We start from the raw sequence: 16,905 nt of genomic DNA, 5'->3' as shown, positions 1-16,905 counted from the left end.
CTTGCCACCAAATCCCTGGTACCAAAAATTCCGGGATGACCTGCCAATGCAGAAGAATGTACCTCAGAGATGACTCTGCTGGTCCAATCATCCGGAACAAACAGTCTATCAGGCGGACAACGATCCGGTCTATCCGCCTGAAACTCTTGCAAGGACCGCCGCAGATCAGGAGAAACGGCCGACAAAATTACTCCCTCCCTAAGGATACCTGTGGGTTCAGAATTACCAGGAGAGTCCGGGTCGAAACTCCTAGAAAGGGCATCTGCCTTAACATTCTTAGAACCCGGTAGGTATGACACCACAAAATTAAAGCGAGAAAAAAATAAAGACCAGCGCGCCTGTCTAGGATTCAGGCGTCTGGCAGTCTCAAGATAAATCAAATTTTTGTGGTCAGTCAATACCACCACCTGATGCCTAGCCCCCTCGAGCCAATGGCGCCACTCCTCAAACGCCCACTTCATGGCCAAAAGCTCCCGATTCCCAACATCATAATTCCGCTCTGCGGGCGAAAATTTGCGAGAAAAGAAGGCACAAGGCCTAATGACGGAGCAGTCGGAACCTTTCTGCGACAACACTGCCCCAGCACCGATCTCCGAAGCGTCAACCTCAACCTGAAAAGGCAGATTCACATCAGGCTGACGCAACACAGGGGCAGAGGCAAAACGGCGCTTAAGCTCCTGAAAGGCCTCTACAGCATGAGGGGACCAATTAGCAACATCAGCGCCTTGTCTGGTCAAATCAGTCAGTGGTTTAACGACATCCGAAAAACCAACAATAAATCGGCGGTAAAAGTTGGCAAAGCCCAAAAATCTCTGAAGACCCTTAAGAGAGGAGGGCTGAGTCCAGTCACAAATAGCTTGCACCTTGACGGGATCCATCTCAATGGAAGAGGGAGAAAAAATATACCCCAAAAAGGAAATTTTCTGGACCCCAAAAACGCACTTAGACCCCTTCACACATAAAGAATTAGACCGCAGAACCTGAAAAACTCTCCTGACCTGCTGGACATGAGAGTCCCAGTCATCAGAAAAAATCAGAATATCATCCAGATATATTATCATAAATTTATCCAGAAAATCGCGGAAAATATCATGCATAAAAGACTGGAAAACTGAAGGGGCATTAGAAAGACCAAAAGGCATGACCAAATACTCAAAGTGGCCCTCGGGCGTATTAAATGCGGTCTTCCACTCATCCCCCTGCCTGATCCGCACCAAATTATACGCCCCACGAAGATCAATTTTAGAGAACCACTTAGCACCCTCTATACGAGCAAACAAATCAGTAAGCAATGGCAATGGGTATTGATACTTAACAGTGATCTTATTCAGAAGCCGATAATCAATACATGGTCTCAAAGAGCCGTCTTTTTTTGAGACAAAGAAAAACCCAGCTCCCAAGGGAGAAGAAGATGGACGAATATGTCCCTTTTCCAAAGACTCCTTTATATATTCCCGCATAGCAGCATGTTCCGGCACAGACAAATTAAACAAACGACCCTTTGGATATTTACAACCCGGTATCAAATCTATGGCACAATCGCACTCACGGTGCGGAGGTAACGACCCAAGCTTGGGTTCGTCAAAGACGTCTTGATAATCAGAGAGGAACTCAGGGACTTCAGAGGGAATGGACGACGAAATAGAAACCAAAGGTACGTCCCCATGAATACCCTTACATCCCCAGCTCAACACAGAAATAGCTCTCCAGTCCAAGACTGGGTTGTGAGACTGCAACCATGGCAATCCCAGTACCAAATCGTCATGTAAATTATACAGCACCAGGAAACGAATAATCTCCTGGTGATCCGGATTGATACGCATGGTTACTTGTGTCCAGTATTGTGGTTTATTATTAGCCAATGGGGTGGAGTCAATCCCCTTCAGAGGAATAAGAGTCTCCAAAGGCTCTAAATCAAAACCACAACGATTGGCAAAGGACCAATCCATAAGACTCAGAGCGGCGCCAGAGTCAACATAGGCGTCCGTGGCAATGGATGACAAAGAGCAAATCAGGGTTACAGACAAAATAAACTTAGACTGAATGGTGCCAATGGAAACAGACTTATCAAGCTTCTTTGTACGCCTAGAGCATGCCGATATAACATGAGTAGAATCCCCACAATAGAAACACAATCCATTCTTCCGTCTAAAATTCTGTCGCTCGCTCCTGGACAGAATTCTATCACACTGCATACTTTCTGGCGTCTTTTCCATAGACACCGCCAGATGGTGCATCGGTTTGCGCTCCCGCAGACGCCTATCAATCTGAATAGCCATTGTCATGGACTCATTCAGACCTGCAGGCAAAGGAATTCTCGGCTCAGATACCGGAGCATGTACTACAAAATCTTGTAAATTTTGTACTTTCGTGATGAGATTATTCAAACCCGCAGTTACACTCTGGAGATCCATTATTGTCAGGTGCACACAGAGCATACAGAGATTAGGAGGAGAGAGAGAAAAAAGACTGCAGCAAGGCAGACTGGAGGAAAAAAAAAAAAATTCCAGCAGACTTCTTATAACTCTCCTTTCTCAACCTGGGTCTTTAACACTTTATTGGCCGGTCAAACTGTCCTGATCTCTGCAAGCAGAGATCATAGCAAGCCTATAGAAGGACAAGCTCTCGGAAGATGGAACTATACTGACCATGAACTAACCTGCCGCGCAACTAGAAATAGCCAGGTAGCATTTCCTATTAATCGCTAGATGCCCAGCTCTGGCCTAAGACCTAAATAGCTAGCAGAGGGAAATATAAGACCTGGCTCACCTCTAGAGAAATATTCCAAAGAAGACAGTAGCCCCCCACATATAATGACGGTGAGTTCAGATGAAACAACAAACGCAGCAGGAAAATAGTCTCAGCAAATTTGAGGTCCGCTTACTAGATAGCAGAAGACAGATAGTATTCTTTCATGGCCAGCAGAAAAATACTAACAAAACACCATCCAGAGATTACCTTAAACTCTGGCATTAACTCATAACGCCAGAGTAGCAATCCCTGATCGACGAGAGCTTTCCAGACACAGTAACAAAACTTCAGCTGCGAACTGGAACAAATAGGCAAAACAAAACATGGACAAAAGTCCAACTTATCAGTAGTTGTCTAGAAGCAGGAACAAGCACTGAGAGGCATCAGATAACATTGTTGACCGGCAAGAAACCACCAGAGAAATGAGCTTAAATAGCGACACCCACTACTGATGGAATCAGGTGAAACAGGAAAGAGGATGACAAGTCCAATTCCACAAGCGGCCACCGGGGGAGCCCAGAATCCAAATTCACAACAATGTCCTATACTGACCCAAAAGAGCATGTCCTATACTGACTCGAAAAAGCATGTCCTATACTGACCCGACAGAGCATGTCCAATATTGACCCGACAGAGCATGTCCTATACTGACCCGACAGAGCATGTCCTATACTGACCCGAAAAAGCATGTCCTATACTGACCCGACAGAGCATCTCCAATACTGACCGAACAAAGCATCTCCAATACTGACCCGACAAAGCGTGTCCTATACTGACCCGACAGAGCATGTCCTATACTGACCCGACAGAGCATGTCCAATACTGACCCGACAGAGCATGTCCAATACTGACCCAACAAAGCATGTCCTGAGCATAGATAGATATTATCCAGAAAAATGAAGGCAGCACTCCAATAGAAAAAATAAATGTGGTTTATTTGCACATGGCACATGGGCCAATAAACCACATTTATTTTTTCTATTGGAGTGCTGCCTTCATTTTTCTGGATATTAGCATGAGGTTGGTATATACCTGGAAGGATTTTTTGCACCCTTTGTTTTCTTTTTATAGATAGATAGATAGATAGATAGATAGATAGATAGATAGATAGATAGATAGATAGATAGAAAAGAAAAAAGGAAACAGCACTGTAATAAATTATGGAAAAAGTGGACTTTATTAGCCCATATGGTGTGACAACGTTTTGGCTGTGACCAGCCTTTTCTTTTTTTTTAATTATTTATACAAATGGATATTTGTTTAGAGGGCCCTGCACCCTAAATTCATCTATATGGTGCTGTTCTATTTTTTTCTTCTAGATAGATAGAAGATAGATAGATAAATAGATAAATGATAGATAGATAGATAGATAGATAGATAGATAGATAGATAACAGATAGATGATAGATAGATAGATAGATAGATAGATAGATAGATAGATAGATAGATAGATAGGAGAGATGAAAGATAATAGATAGATATAGGTAGACACTAAAGAGATGATAGATAGATAATAGATCAGAGAGATGATAGCTAAAAGATAGATGATAGACAGATAGATAATAGATAGATAGATAGATAATAGATAGATAGAAAGATAGATAGATAGATAATAGATAGATGGATAATAGATAGATAATAGATAGAATAGATAGATGATAGATAGACAGATAGATAATAGATAGATGATAGACAGATAATAGATATAGATAGATAATAGATAGATATAGGTAGACACTAGAGAGATGATAGATAACAGATCAGAGAGATGATAGCTAAAATATAGATGATAGACAGATAGATAATAGATATAGATAGATAATAGATAGATAGATAGATAGATAGATAGATAGATAGATAGATAATAGATAGATAGATAGATAATAGATATATAGATAGATAATAGATATATGATAGATAGATGATAGATAAATAGATAGATAGATAGATAGATAGATAGATAGATAGATAGATGATAGATAGATAGATAGATAGATAGATAGATAGATAATAGATGATAGATAGATAGAAAATAGATAGATGATAGATAATAGATAGATAGAAAATAGATAGATGATAGATAATAGATAGATGATAGATAATAGATAGATAGATAATAGATTAATAGATAGATGATAGATAGATGATAGATAGATAGATAGATAGATAGATAGATAGATAGATAGATAATAGATAGAATAGATAGATAGATAATAGATAGATACATAGATAGATAATAGATAGATACATGATAGATAATAGATAGATAGATAGATAGATAGATAGATAGATAGATAATAGATAGAATAGATAGATAGATAATAGATAGATACATAGATAGATAATAGATAGATACATGATAGATAATAGATAGATAGATAGATAGATAGATAGATAGATGATAGATAGATAGATAATAGATAGATAGATAGATAGATAGATAGATAGATAGATAGATAATAGATAGATAGATAGATAGATAGATAGATAGATAGATAATAGATAGATAGATAGATAGATAATAGATAGATAGATAGATAGATAGATAGATAGATAGATAGATAGTGTCCGGGCTATGGAGGACACATAGAGCCGCACAGAGGTGACGGCAGTCGGTGATGTCTGTGCAGTTGCTGCCGGTGAACATGACTGTGGCCGCGGCCTCCCCCGGTCACACAGGACTTGTCTCTGGGCCAATGGCGCCGCCATGTTCCCTCGGTGCCTCCCATGGGCGGTGCGGCCGCTGTACCGCACTCAGGGCTCCCGGTCCGCACAGCGCCCACCGCACAGCACGGGGGATCGTTCCTGCCGGACACTGGATCCTGCCGGGGCCGGCGCCTATGGAGTAACGAGGTGGGTGAGGGCTGGAGCAGGACGGGGCGGCCGCTGCCTCCTCTCCTGACTGAGGAGAAACTTGTCTCCGTGGTCTTTACCTGTTGGTGTCCGCACGGAACTTTCCCGGTGTGCACGGTGCCCTCCTGTCCCGGCACTGCACCCCGCACCCTGACCCTGCTTGTATAGACCGCCACTATGGCAGCACTTTCCACAGTTGTGCCCACAGGTAGGCCCGGGGTGTACTGACTTTTCGGACTACATTTACTGCTCGTCCTGATATTTCAGGAGCCTCTGATGACACAGAATTGTTCACCACTAATGAGATTCTTCCCTTTGATCCAGGACATTTATTGGACATTAATATTTCTTCATCATCGGTGCATTTATTAGCATTTAACTGGAGCGGACTCAGTGATGATCCAGCCAGACTGGTACCGCGCGGATCTGTGCCGCCATCATAGTGATGTCCCATTCATGGCGTTCATAGATCAGGTCACCAGGCCCTGGCGGCATTGCCATCCTTGTGGGTAGAGGGTGGGACGGTGTGTGGGCACCGCAGGTCAATGTACTGATAGAATGACGCACGAAGAAGATTTTGTAGAGTTTTGGGTCGCCGATAGTTAATATGGTGTTGGCAATTTGGCTTCACCTCAATGCCAGGCTGCTGTGTGTAAAGTTCTTAATTGAAGTTTGGGTCCTTTTTACTTCTTATTAGCACCTCTATATTCTAGTATATGAGCCCTTTACTTCTTATCAGCACCCCTATATTCTAGTATATGGGCCCTTTACTTCTTATTAGCACCCCTATATTCTAGTATATGGGCCCTTTACTTCTTATTAGCACCTCTATATTCTAGTATATGGGCCCTTTACTTCTTATTAGCACCTCTATATTCTAGTATATGGGCCCTTTACTTCTTATTAGCACCCCTATATTCTAGTATATGAGCCCTTTACTTCTTATCAGCACCTCTATATTCTAGTATATGGGCCCTTTACTTCTTATTAGCACCCCTATATTCTAGTATATGGGCCCTTTACTTCTTATTAGCACCTCTATATTCTAGTATATGGGCCCTTTACTTCTTATTAGCACCTCTATATTCTAGTATATGGGCCCTTTACTTCTTATTAGCTCCCCTATATTCTAGTATATGGGCCCTTTACTTCTTATTAGCACCCCTATATTCTACTATATGGGCCCTTTACTTCTTATTAGCACCTCTATATTCTAGTATATGGGCCCTTTACTTCTTATTAGCACCCCTATATTCTAGTATATTGGCCCTTTACTTCTTATTAGCACCCCTATATTCTACTATATGGGCCCTTTACTTCTTATTAGCACCTCTATATTCTAGTATATTGGCCCTTTACTTCTTATTAGCACCCCTATATTCTAGTATATGGGCCCTTTACTTCTTATTAGCACCCCTATATTCTAGTATATGGGCCCTTTACTTCTTATTAGCACCCCTATATTCTACTATATGGGCCCTTTACTTCTTATTAGCACCTCTATATTCTAGTATATGGGCCCTTTACTTCTTATTAGCACCCCTATATTCTAGTATATTGGCCCTTTACTTCTTATTAGCACCCCTATATTCTAGTATATGGGCCCTTTACTTCTTATTAGCACCCCTATATTCTAGTATATTGGCCCTTTACTTCTTATTAGCACCTCTATATTCTAGTATATGGGCCCTTTACTTCTTATTAGCACCCCTATATTCTACTATATGGGCCCTTTACTTCTTATTAGCGCCCCTATATTCTAATATATGGTCCCTTTACTTCTTATTAGCACCTCTATATTCTAGTATATGAGCCCTTTACTTCTTATTAGCACCCCTATATTCTAATGTGCAGGGTTCCATGAATTGTAGTGAGCGGGGCCCTATATTCTAGTATTCGCTCTTATGTTCTTATTTTCAGACCCTTTTTTTTTTTTTATAGAGGGTCCCTTTGTGTTTTAATACACAGGGCCCCGTCTAATGCATAGGGCCAATTGTATTCTAATTTTGAGGGCCCCTAATATTGCAATAAATTCTTATGCTAAAGGAGAAAGTCCCCAATATCCTAAATACCGAGCCCTTTGTATCCCAGTATAGAAGACCCCGTTGTGTTCCCGTTTCCCCGGCCCCTTATGCCCCTGGTATTGTATGCCAGCCGTGATCATCTTATAACAACACTTACAAGTGTTTATACGAGTCCCCTACAGAGTGATATATTCCGGCCTGGGGGAGGCCCGGAGATTTACGCTCCTGTATATAGACCTGGGCTATGCTGTGATACTTGTGGAATTTGGAATTTACGTTTTGTTGTTCTGTGCTGGTTCTATCTATTGTAATGATACATTGTATAAAGGCAAAACCGAAAACTATGTAACTAAATAAATGTTTTGTTTGAGATTTTTGTACCTAAGTTACACACAGACTAATAAGTATGCACAAAGCCGATGAGTTATCTGACGTTTTTATGGAGATTTTGGTTTTTAGATATTTGTTTGATGGCTGTACGATGGGAAGATTCTCCAAGGCTACTAATGTGTATACTCTGAAAAAAACTATCTGATTGTGGAGAATATTAGTGAGGACTGAGGACTGTTTTTAGTACATCTGGTGGCTATTTTGAGGCAATAGAACTTTTTTTTAGTACCATAGACATAATACACTGTGACAATAAGACAGTGACAATGAGATACGGCACATCGGTGATGTCTTCCAATTTAGAACTGACCAGTGTTGGACGACATTAGAGTAAAGACATCCAACCTGCTTCGTCTAATGTTTATCGGGACCTCCCGACACATATCATGTTGGGTGTAGGGAAAGATCTGACCAGGCGGATTTCCAATGGCCTTTCCTTTTGTTCTCCAGGAGGTAAGTCGGAAAGTGGCTCTTTCATAGAGCATTCTTACATATGGGGCAGTTGGGAGAGATAGCCTATAGCTGAGTGATTGGGCAACAGCTATCTATTGTGTATGAGAGACTTTTGCCATAGGTATCAGTACAGAACAAATGGGCTCTAAATGGGCCATTTCCTGCTTGTTCTCAATAGATAGAATCCTGGTGTTTTCGCAAACATTTTTGAAAGAATTGATGCAAATTTTTTCATGACCATTGGACTAGTCACCAAAAGACCAAATGATCCTTCAGGTGGCCTGATTCTGTCATGGCTCACCTGGTGATGTGGATTCGCTAAGCAGTAGGTCTGGACGAACAGCTCGGACTGGAGGCGTTGGTGGAGTGAGATACAGCAGAACACAGAACAGAATGGCACATGGAACAGTGGAATATAGTGCATTATACAGTGCCTTTCGAAAGTATTCGGCTCCCTGGAACTTTTCAACCTGTTCCCACATATCATGCTTCAAACATAAAGATACCAAATGTCAATTTTTGGTGAAGAATCAACAACAAGTGGAACACAATTGTGAAGTTGAACAAAATTTATTGGTTATTTTAAATTTTTGTGGAAATTCAAAAACTGAAAAGTGGGGCGTGCAATATTATTCGGCCCCTTTAACTTCATACTTTGTTGCGCCACCTTTTGCTGCGATTACAGCTGTAAGTCTCTTGCGGTATGTCTCTATCAGTTTTGTACATTGAGAGCTGAAATTCTTGCCCATTCTTCCTTGGCAAACAGCTCGAGCTCAGTGAGGTTTGATGGATATCATTTGTGAACAGCAGTTTTCAGCTCTTTCCACAGATTCTCGATTGGATTGAGGTCTGGACTCTGACTTGGCCATTCTAACACTGGATACGTTTATTTGTGAACCATTCCACTGTAGATTTTGCTTTATGTTTGGCATCATTGTCTTGTTGGAAGACAAATCTCCATCCCAGTCTCAGGTCTTTTTGCCGACTCCAACAGGTTTTCTTCAAGAATGGTCCTGTATTTGGCTCCATCCATCTTCCCATCAATTTTAACCATCTTCTCTGTCCCTGCTGAAGGAAAGCAGGCCCAAACCATGATGCTGCCACCACCATGTTTGAGAGTGGGGATGGTGTGTTCAGGGTGATGAGCTGTGTTGCCTTTACACCAAACATATCGTTTGACATTGTTCCCAAAAAGTTCGATTTTGGTTTCATCTGACCAGAGCTCCTTCTTCCACATGTTTGGTGTCTCCCAGGTGGCTTGTTGCAAACTTTAAACAACACTTTTTATGGATATCTTTGAGAAATGGCGTTCTTCTTGCCACTCTTCCATAAAGGCCAGATTTGTGCAGTGTACGACTGATTGTTGTCCTATGGACAGACTGTCCCACCTCAGCTGTAGATAATAATTATAATAATAATAATAATCTTTATTTATATAGCGCCAACATATTCCGCAGCGCTTTACAGTTTAACACACAACAGTCATAGGTAACAACGTTAACAATACAGTAATAAAGCAAAAATAAGACAAAATAAGAGGACCCTGCTCGTGAGAGCTTATAATCTACAATGAGGTGGGGAGATACAAAGCACAGGTGTGTATTTACCATGGTGTATTTACAGTGATGGTCCAGCCATCTTCCGGGGGGTGGGGGTAGATGGAAGTAGTGAATGGGTTACACATGCACAAAAACATAAAATGAGTTTGATTAGGGAACGTGATAGGCCGCTCTGAACAAATGTGTTTTGAGCGAGCGCCTAAAGCTATGCAAGTTGTGGATGGTCCTAATATCTTGGGGTAGAGCATTCCAGAGGATTGGCGCAGCACGGGAGAAGTCGGGAGTGGGAGGTACGGATTAGTGCAGAGGTTAGTCGGAAGTCATTTGCAGAGCGCAGAGGTCGGTTAGGCCGATAGACAGAAATGAGGGAGGAGATGTAAGGGGGGGCCGCACTGTGGAGAGCTTTGTGGGTGAGAACAAGTACTTTGAATTGTATCCTGTAATGAATGGGCAGCCAGTGTAACGACTGGCGAAGAGCAGACACGTCCGAGTAACGAATAGCCAGATGAACGACCCTGGCTGCTGCATTAAGGATAGACTGGAGAGGGGAAAGTCGAGTGAGGGGGAGGCCAATTAATAGAGCGTTACAGTAGTCCAGACGGGAGTGGATTAGGGCGACAGTGAGAGTTTTTGTTGTCTCCATGGTGAGAAAAGGGCGGATTCTAGAGATGTTCTTTAAGTGTAAGCGGCACGAGCGGGCAAGACATTGTATGTGGGAGGTGAAGGAGAGATCGGAGTCAAACATAACACCCAGACAGCGTGCCTGCTGCCGGGGTGTTATGATGGTGCCACCCACGGAGAGGGAAATGTCAGATTTAGGGAGGTTAGTAGAAGGCGGGAGCAGAAGAAGTTCAGTTTTGGAGAGGTTGAGTTTCAGATAGAGAGCGGACATGATGTTGGAGACTGCAGACGGACAGTCAGTGGTGTTCTGTAGTACAGCGGGGGTAAGGTCAGGGGATGACGTGTATAGTTGTGTGTCATCAGCATAAAGATGGTACTGAAAACCAAATCTGCTGATGGTCTGTCCAATTGGGGCCATGTAGAGGGAGAAGAGAAGGGGGCCAAGGACTGAGCCCTGGGGTACCCCGACAGTGAGAGGAAGAGGAGATGAAGTGGAGCCAGAGAACAGAACACTGAAGGAGCGTTCAGAAAGATAGGAGGAGAACCAGGAGAGAGCAGTGTCCTTAATGCCTAGTGACTGGAGCCTAGAGAGTAGGAGAGGGTGGTCAACAGTGTCGAAAGCTGCAGAAAGATCGAGGAGAATGAGCAGAGAGTGGTCACCGTTACATTCTGCTGTCAGAAGGTCATTGGTCACCTTGATGAGTGCAGTTTCTGTCGAATGTAGGGCGCGGAAACCAGACTGTAAAGGGTCTAGAAGGGAATGGGTGGAGAGGTAACGGGTAAGGCGGGAGTAGACTAGGCGCTCCAGGAGTTTTGAGATGAAGGGGAGATTGGAGACTGGTCTGTAGTTATTTGTGCATGATGGGTCAAGGGTGGGGTTTTTTTAGTAATGGAGTAATGATAGAGTGTTTGAAGGAGGAGGGAAAAATGCCAGAGGAGAGGGAGAGATTAAAAATTGTAGTTAGGTGAGTTGTGACGACTGGAGAGAGAGACTGGAGGACTGGACTGGAGGACTGGAGAGACTCTGCAATTCATCCAGAGTGATCATGGGCCTCTTGGCTGCATCTCTGATCAGTCTTCTCCTTGTTTGAGATGAAAGTTTAGAGGGACGGTTGGGTCTTGGTAGATTTGCAGTGGTATGATACTCCTTCCATTTCAATATGATCGCTTGCACAGTGCTCCTTGGGATGTTTAAAGTTTTGGAAATCATTTTGTATCCAAACCCGGCTTTAAACTTCTCCACCACAGTATCACGGACCTGCCTGTTGTGTTCCTTGGTCTTCATGATGCTCTCTGTGCTTCAAACAGAACCCTGAGACTATCACAGAGCAGGTGCATTTATACGGAGACTTGATTACACACAGGTGGATTATATTTATCATCATTAGGCATTTAGGACAACATTGGATCATTCAGAGATCCACAATGAACTTCTGGAGGGAGTTTGCTGCACTGAAAGTAAAGGGGCCGAATAATATTGCACGCCCCACTTTACAGTTTTTGAATTTCCACAAAAATTTGAAATAACCAATACATTTCTTTCAACTTCACAATTGTGTTCCACTTGTTGTTGATTCTTCACCAAAAATTTACATTTGGTATCTTAATGTTTGAAGCATGATATGTGGGAAAAGGTTGAAAAGTTCCAGGGAGCCGAATACTTTCGCAAGGCACTGTACGTTGAACAGCGTGGAATAGTAGATCTGGATGAAGCAGTAGAGCCATGTAAATATTCAGGCGCCTTGGTACAGCATTGTAGGGTGTGTGGACAGGCACCTTGAAGCAGCAGAGCCATGTAGGTTGTCAGGCACCTTGGTACAGCAGAGTTGGGAGTGCAGACAGGCACAGAGGTGAGTTAGCAGACTGGCATCATGGTATAGCGGAGTGGAGTGTGCGAATAATGGATGAGAGATTGACAGGAGGCACACTTAATCCAAACATGTAGTTAGTATACATTGAACTACATGAATACTCTGGGAGTTTGTAGCTGCCTAAGCCGGTACTAAAGGGCCTTAAGTGGCATCAGAAGTGTGTGCTGGGTTACCAGGAGAGCAGAGAGAGACGCCAGAGAAGGAGAATGCGAGGATTGGCATTGGAGCCCGAACCGGTGCATAACCGAGGCCACTAATAGTACAAGACATCGAAGGTCCAACAGAAGAACCACTAGGTTCACAAAGTGTATCTTACACAGCCCCATCGTGTAGCATGCGTGCGAGGTTCTTCTTTCGTGACTAGAACTCAGAGAACAATGCAGATAGCTGTCACATGTGTTTGATGTGAGCGGAGACTTCCCTAAATATTTCCCATCTCGCTGCGATAAGTTATGTGAAGCGCGCGGTCAGATCTCACCCTGACACTTGTGATCTACGTATCCAGCCTGACAACACATCAGCGAGGATACAACCTGCCCACGGGACAGGTGACAACGCACATTTCATTCCCTCCAGGCAGGCACTGGATTCCTGGCCTAGATTACTGCAAGTTTGCAAAATATTGTTCAACTTTATCCCCTTGATGAACGAGGCTAGAAAACAAATCGGCAACTTGCAATGGACCTTACACGGCCATGACATATTTATTTGTGTTTTTTGCAAAAAAAATTTTAATTTCGTAGGTTTTTTTTTAGTTAGAAAGGCTAAATCATTTATGGTGTTATTATTTTATAGGAATTCTAAAATATTTATACACTGATGTATCAGCCACAGAGATATTCATGGTCATATACTGCAAAGAGAGTGTAAATGGTCCACGGGCTGCGGTGGGAAACCACAGTACAGACGGATTTTAGGTCCGCTTTAGTGTGACGATGCCCGTATCTGCTAATCGATGGTTTTTAACTGGTGTGAAGACAATTCTGACCATTTTTCAGATAGAAAGAAAAAAGAGGTTTTCACTACTAGGACAACTTCTTCTTGAACTAAATGGTTGGCCCCCGATAAAATAAAAAAGCCTATGCTCACCTCCTGAGCCAGCGCCGTTCCCGCGGTGTCGGCACTCCGGCTCCCGGGGCTCTTGTCCGGCTGTTGTGACACATGGTGCCCGGCGCCCAATCATCGCTGGCGTCACTGTCTCCGCCATCGTACGGATTGAACATGAGGAAGTCAGAGATCAGCCGCAGCCCGGACGTCCGCTTCATGTTCAATCCATAGGAAGGCGGAGACAGTGACGCCAACGCTGATTGGGCGCCGGGCACCATGTGTCAACACCGCATGGGAGCTCCAGGACCGCGAGTGATGACACCGCTGGAACGAGAGGGGAGTATGGGCTGCTCTGTTTCATTGGACCAAACATTTAGTTCAAGAAGGAGTTGTCCTAGATAATAGCTAGATAACAGATAAATAGATAAATTGATAGATGATAGATAACACACAGATAATATATAGATAAATAGATAGATAAATAGATGACAGATAGATAGATGACAGATAATAGATATGAGATAGCTAATAGATAGACAATAGATTGAATAGATAGATAATAGACAGATAATAGATGGATAGATAATAGATAGAGATAGATAAATATATAGAAAGATAATAGATAGATAAATAGATAGAAAATAGATAGATAGATGACAGATAATAGATATGAGATAGATAATAGATAGACAATATATTGAATAGATAGATAATAGATAGATAGATAATAGATGGATACACAATAGATAGATAATAGATAGCTAAAGATAGATAGATAGATAGATAGATAGATAGATAGATAGATAATAGCCTTCGTATCTCCTTCTTCCTGTTGCGGAGCATGGTGGCTCGGAGTATCAGGCAGGGGATAGGATATCATAGAATATTGATGTTTATTTTGGGAGTCGTTGGACAACACCTGCTGCTGAGCGAGCAGATGAGAGTGCGGTGCTTATAGGATGATCGCGCACCCCTCCCTCCATGTAACTGAGTCGATGGCTCTGCTGAATGAGGCTTTAGAGGACTGTGTGGAGACATTTTGGATGAGGTCCAGTATTAAACTTACTGAAAACACTTGGACTTGGAAATTCAGAATAAATTGGAATTTATCAACAAACTCCACTCACTGGGAAAATAGCTGAATCTGAGCAAAACTGCGCCGACCATGGAATCAGGTAATGTGATCGATTTTGTATTTTAAATCTCTTTATTCGCGGTGATTATTTCTATTTCGCAGTTGTCTGAAAGCTTGGGACACATGCAATGTGATACTGTGTATAAGAGACGTGACAATCTAAGAATCTAATAAATGAACTACCGTAATCATTTCCCACAAAACAAAAATGATACAACAAGATGCACTAAATACTGATGTGGAAATTAATAAATCTCAGTTTTTCTACCGTGCCCTCATACATAGGGTGTGTTGGTGAAAAGCACATATCCCATTCAATGCAAATGAGACATTTGGGAAGAACTGTGATACTTTGACGTTTATATATTTTATTTATTATTTTTTTTACCCACAGCTGTTGCTAGCTCGTTATCATGGTGAGCACATAAACAAGTTGGTTTCATACGTTCCTTTTCGATACTGTTGTTGTTGTCGATGCTTTTTTTTTTTTCAAGCCAATGTCAAGAGGGGGCTGGTAAAGGCAGGAGAAGTATGTAGAAAACATTCTACTTTTCCCTCCATTATTTTAAATTTGCTCCTTTTTTTTTATTTAAAAAAAAAAACGCACTAAAAAGGTGTGAAGCGTTAATAGCTAATTAGGCCTTAAATTCCTAGGCACCATTCTGGAAATTTGCATTTTTTTAACTTTTCTATAGCAATAAACAAAAACACCAAAACTTCAAAGTCAACAAAGGTTTTTTTGTTGTTGTTTTTTTTTAATTATAACTTGTCAAAACCAAAGTAATTACTTTTCAAACTGGAGTAACTTCTATAGTGTTTTGTATACATGTATTGTTGTTGTGGTATCTTGTAAACTGATATTTTTCTTTATAAAACTTTTTGGCAGCCTATTAAAAAATCTGAGACCGATTTCTCGCTTCTTTTGTGTCTTTTTCTGGAGAAGTAGTTCTAATAGTGACTTTTTCTTATTTATACCTTATTCATTATTTAATTTATGCCTTTTTTCAAGTTTAGTGGATTACTTAATTTATTGATTGATTCGATTTACTTGTTTACTCATCTGCTCTTTTTAATTTCATTATGCGGAGGGTTTTGGTTATCCAGATGTTTTAGGCTATTTCATAGTTTGCAAGATTTCAAAGTGTCGCAAAATTTTACTCCGGTACCTTATTGGAGCACAAAATCTAATTTTATTTTTTTGCACAGTTGAGGCATTGTCATTCTTATTGATAGGAGAGTGCGACTCTTTTAAAGGCGCAAAAGAGGGGGAAAAAAATAAGTGGTTCTAAATTTGTGACTATTCGTCAAACACTCTTCACTCATTTTGATGGATAGGGTGCAAAATCCTCTAGGGCAAAAGGAAAGCCAAGAGGGAAAAAAATAACTTGAAACAAAAACAAATGAGTTTGGACCTTACTTAGGCTTTGTTCACACGTTGCGTCAATGGGTGAAAAATGCCGAAAGAAGTCACTGCTGAATTTAGCAAAAACGCAGCTCTTTAACAAAACAGTCAGGAAAAAAAAGCAATGTGTGTGTGCATGAGACTTCTGAAATCTCATAGACTTTACTGGTACTGTGAAACGCAGCTGAAAATTTGCATAAAATAAAAAAAAAACAATGCAAAAACCCAACGTGTGAACACAGCCTAATTGTTCTGTAAAGTTTGTGGTTTTCTGCCTTTTTTTACCACTGTTAAGTAAGGTTTTGCTTCTACTTTGTGTTCCTAAAATTGTTTACTGCCCACCATTAGTTACTATTTGGCTTCCATTCTTTTTTTATATTTTTTTTGCCAACCATTATTTGTTTTCGGTTTTTTGCTTACTTTTTTTTTTACTTAAAGAAAGCTAAAAAATTTTTTGAACACCATTAGTCAATGCTTATTTTTTTTTAATCCTATTCCCCGCCATTAATATTTTGCTTCCATTTAGCTTTTTTATCTTTATTTGCCTACCATTAATATTTTGCTTCTATTTAGCTTTTTTTTTTTCATTTTTAATTGACAACTACTAATTCATATTTTGCTTCTATTTAGTTTTTTTGTTTGTTTTTTTTGACTATTATTAATTACGGTACTAGTTTGCTTGAATTTAGATTTTTTTTTTATTTGACTATTATACATTAAAATTTTGCTTCTATTTAGCTTTTTTTCATTTTTGACTACTATTAATTAATTTTTTGCTTCTATTTAGCTTTTTTAATTA

General features: G+C 41.1%; 1 protein-coding gene across 3 annotated transcripts in view; it reads left to right on the top strand.

Annotated features, from left to right (window-relative positions):
- Positions 1 to 5,478: 5,478 nt before the first annotated feature.
- The window catches only part of LYPD6 (LY6/PLAUR domain containing 6), a 65,550-nt gene continuing 54,123 nt past the window's right edge, over positions 5,479 to 16,905 (top strand). Inside the window, exon 1 of one of the 3 annotated variants that reach the window (XM_077272990.1) lies at positions 5,479 to 5,604. The gene's annotated coding sequence lies outside the window, so the exon portion shown is untranslated. Of the gene's footprint in view, positions 5,605 to 5,774; positions 5,813 to 14,616; positions 14,745 to 16,905 lie in introns of those variants that run through there. The other 2 variants (XM_077272993.1, XM_077272991.1) reach the window with 2 other exon arrangements.

Source organism: Ranitomeya variabilis, chromosome 7 (genome assembly GCF_051348905.1).
Source record: "Ranitomeya variabilis isolate aRanVar5 chromosome 7, aRanVar5.hap1, whole genome shotgun sequence".
NCBI lineage: Eukaryota > Metazoa > Chordata > Amphibia > Anura > Dendrobatidae > Ranitomeya > Ranitomeya variabilis.
Note: the sequence above shows the minus strand (reverse complement) of the source record. Positions and strands in the feature narration are given on the sequence as shown.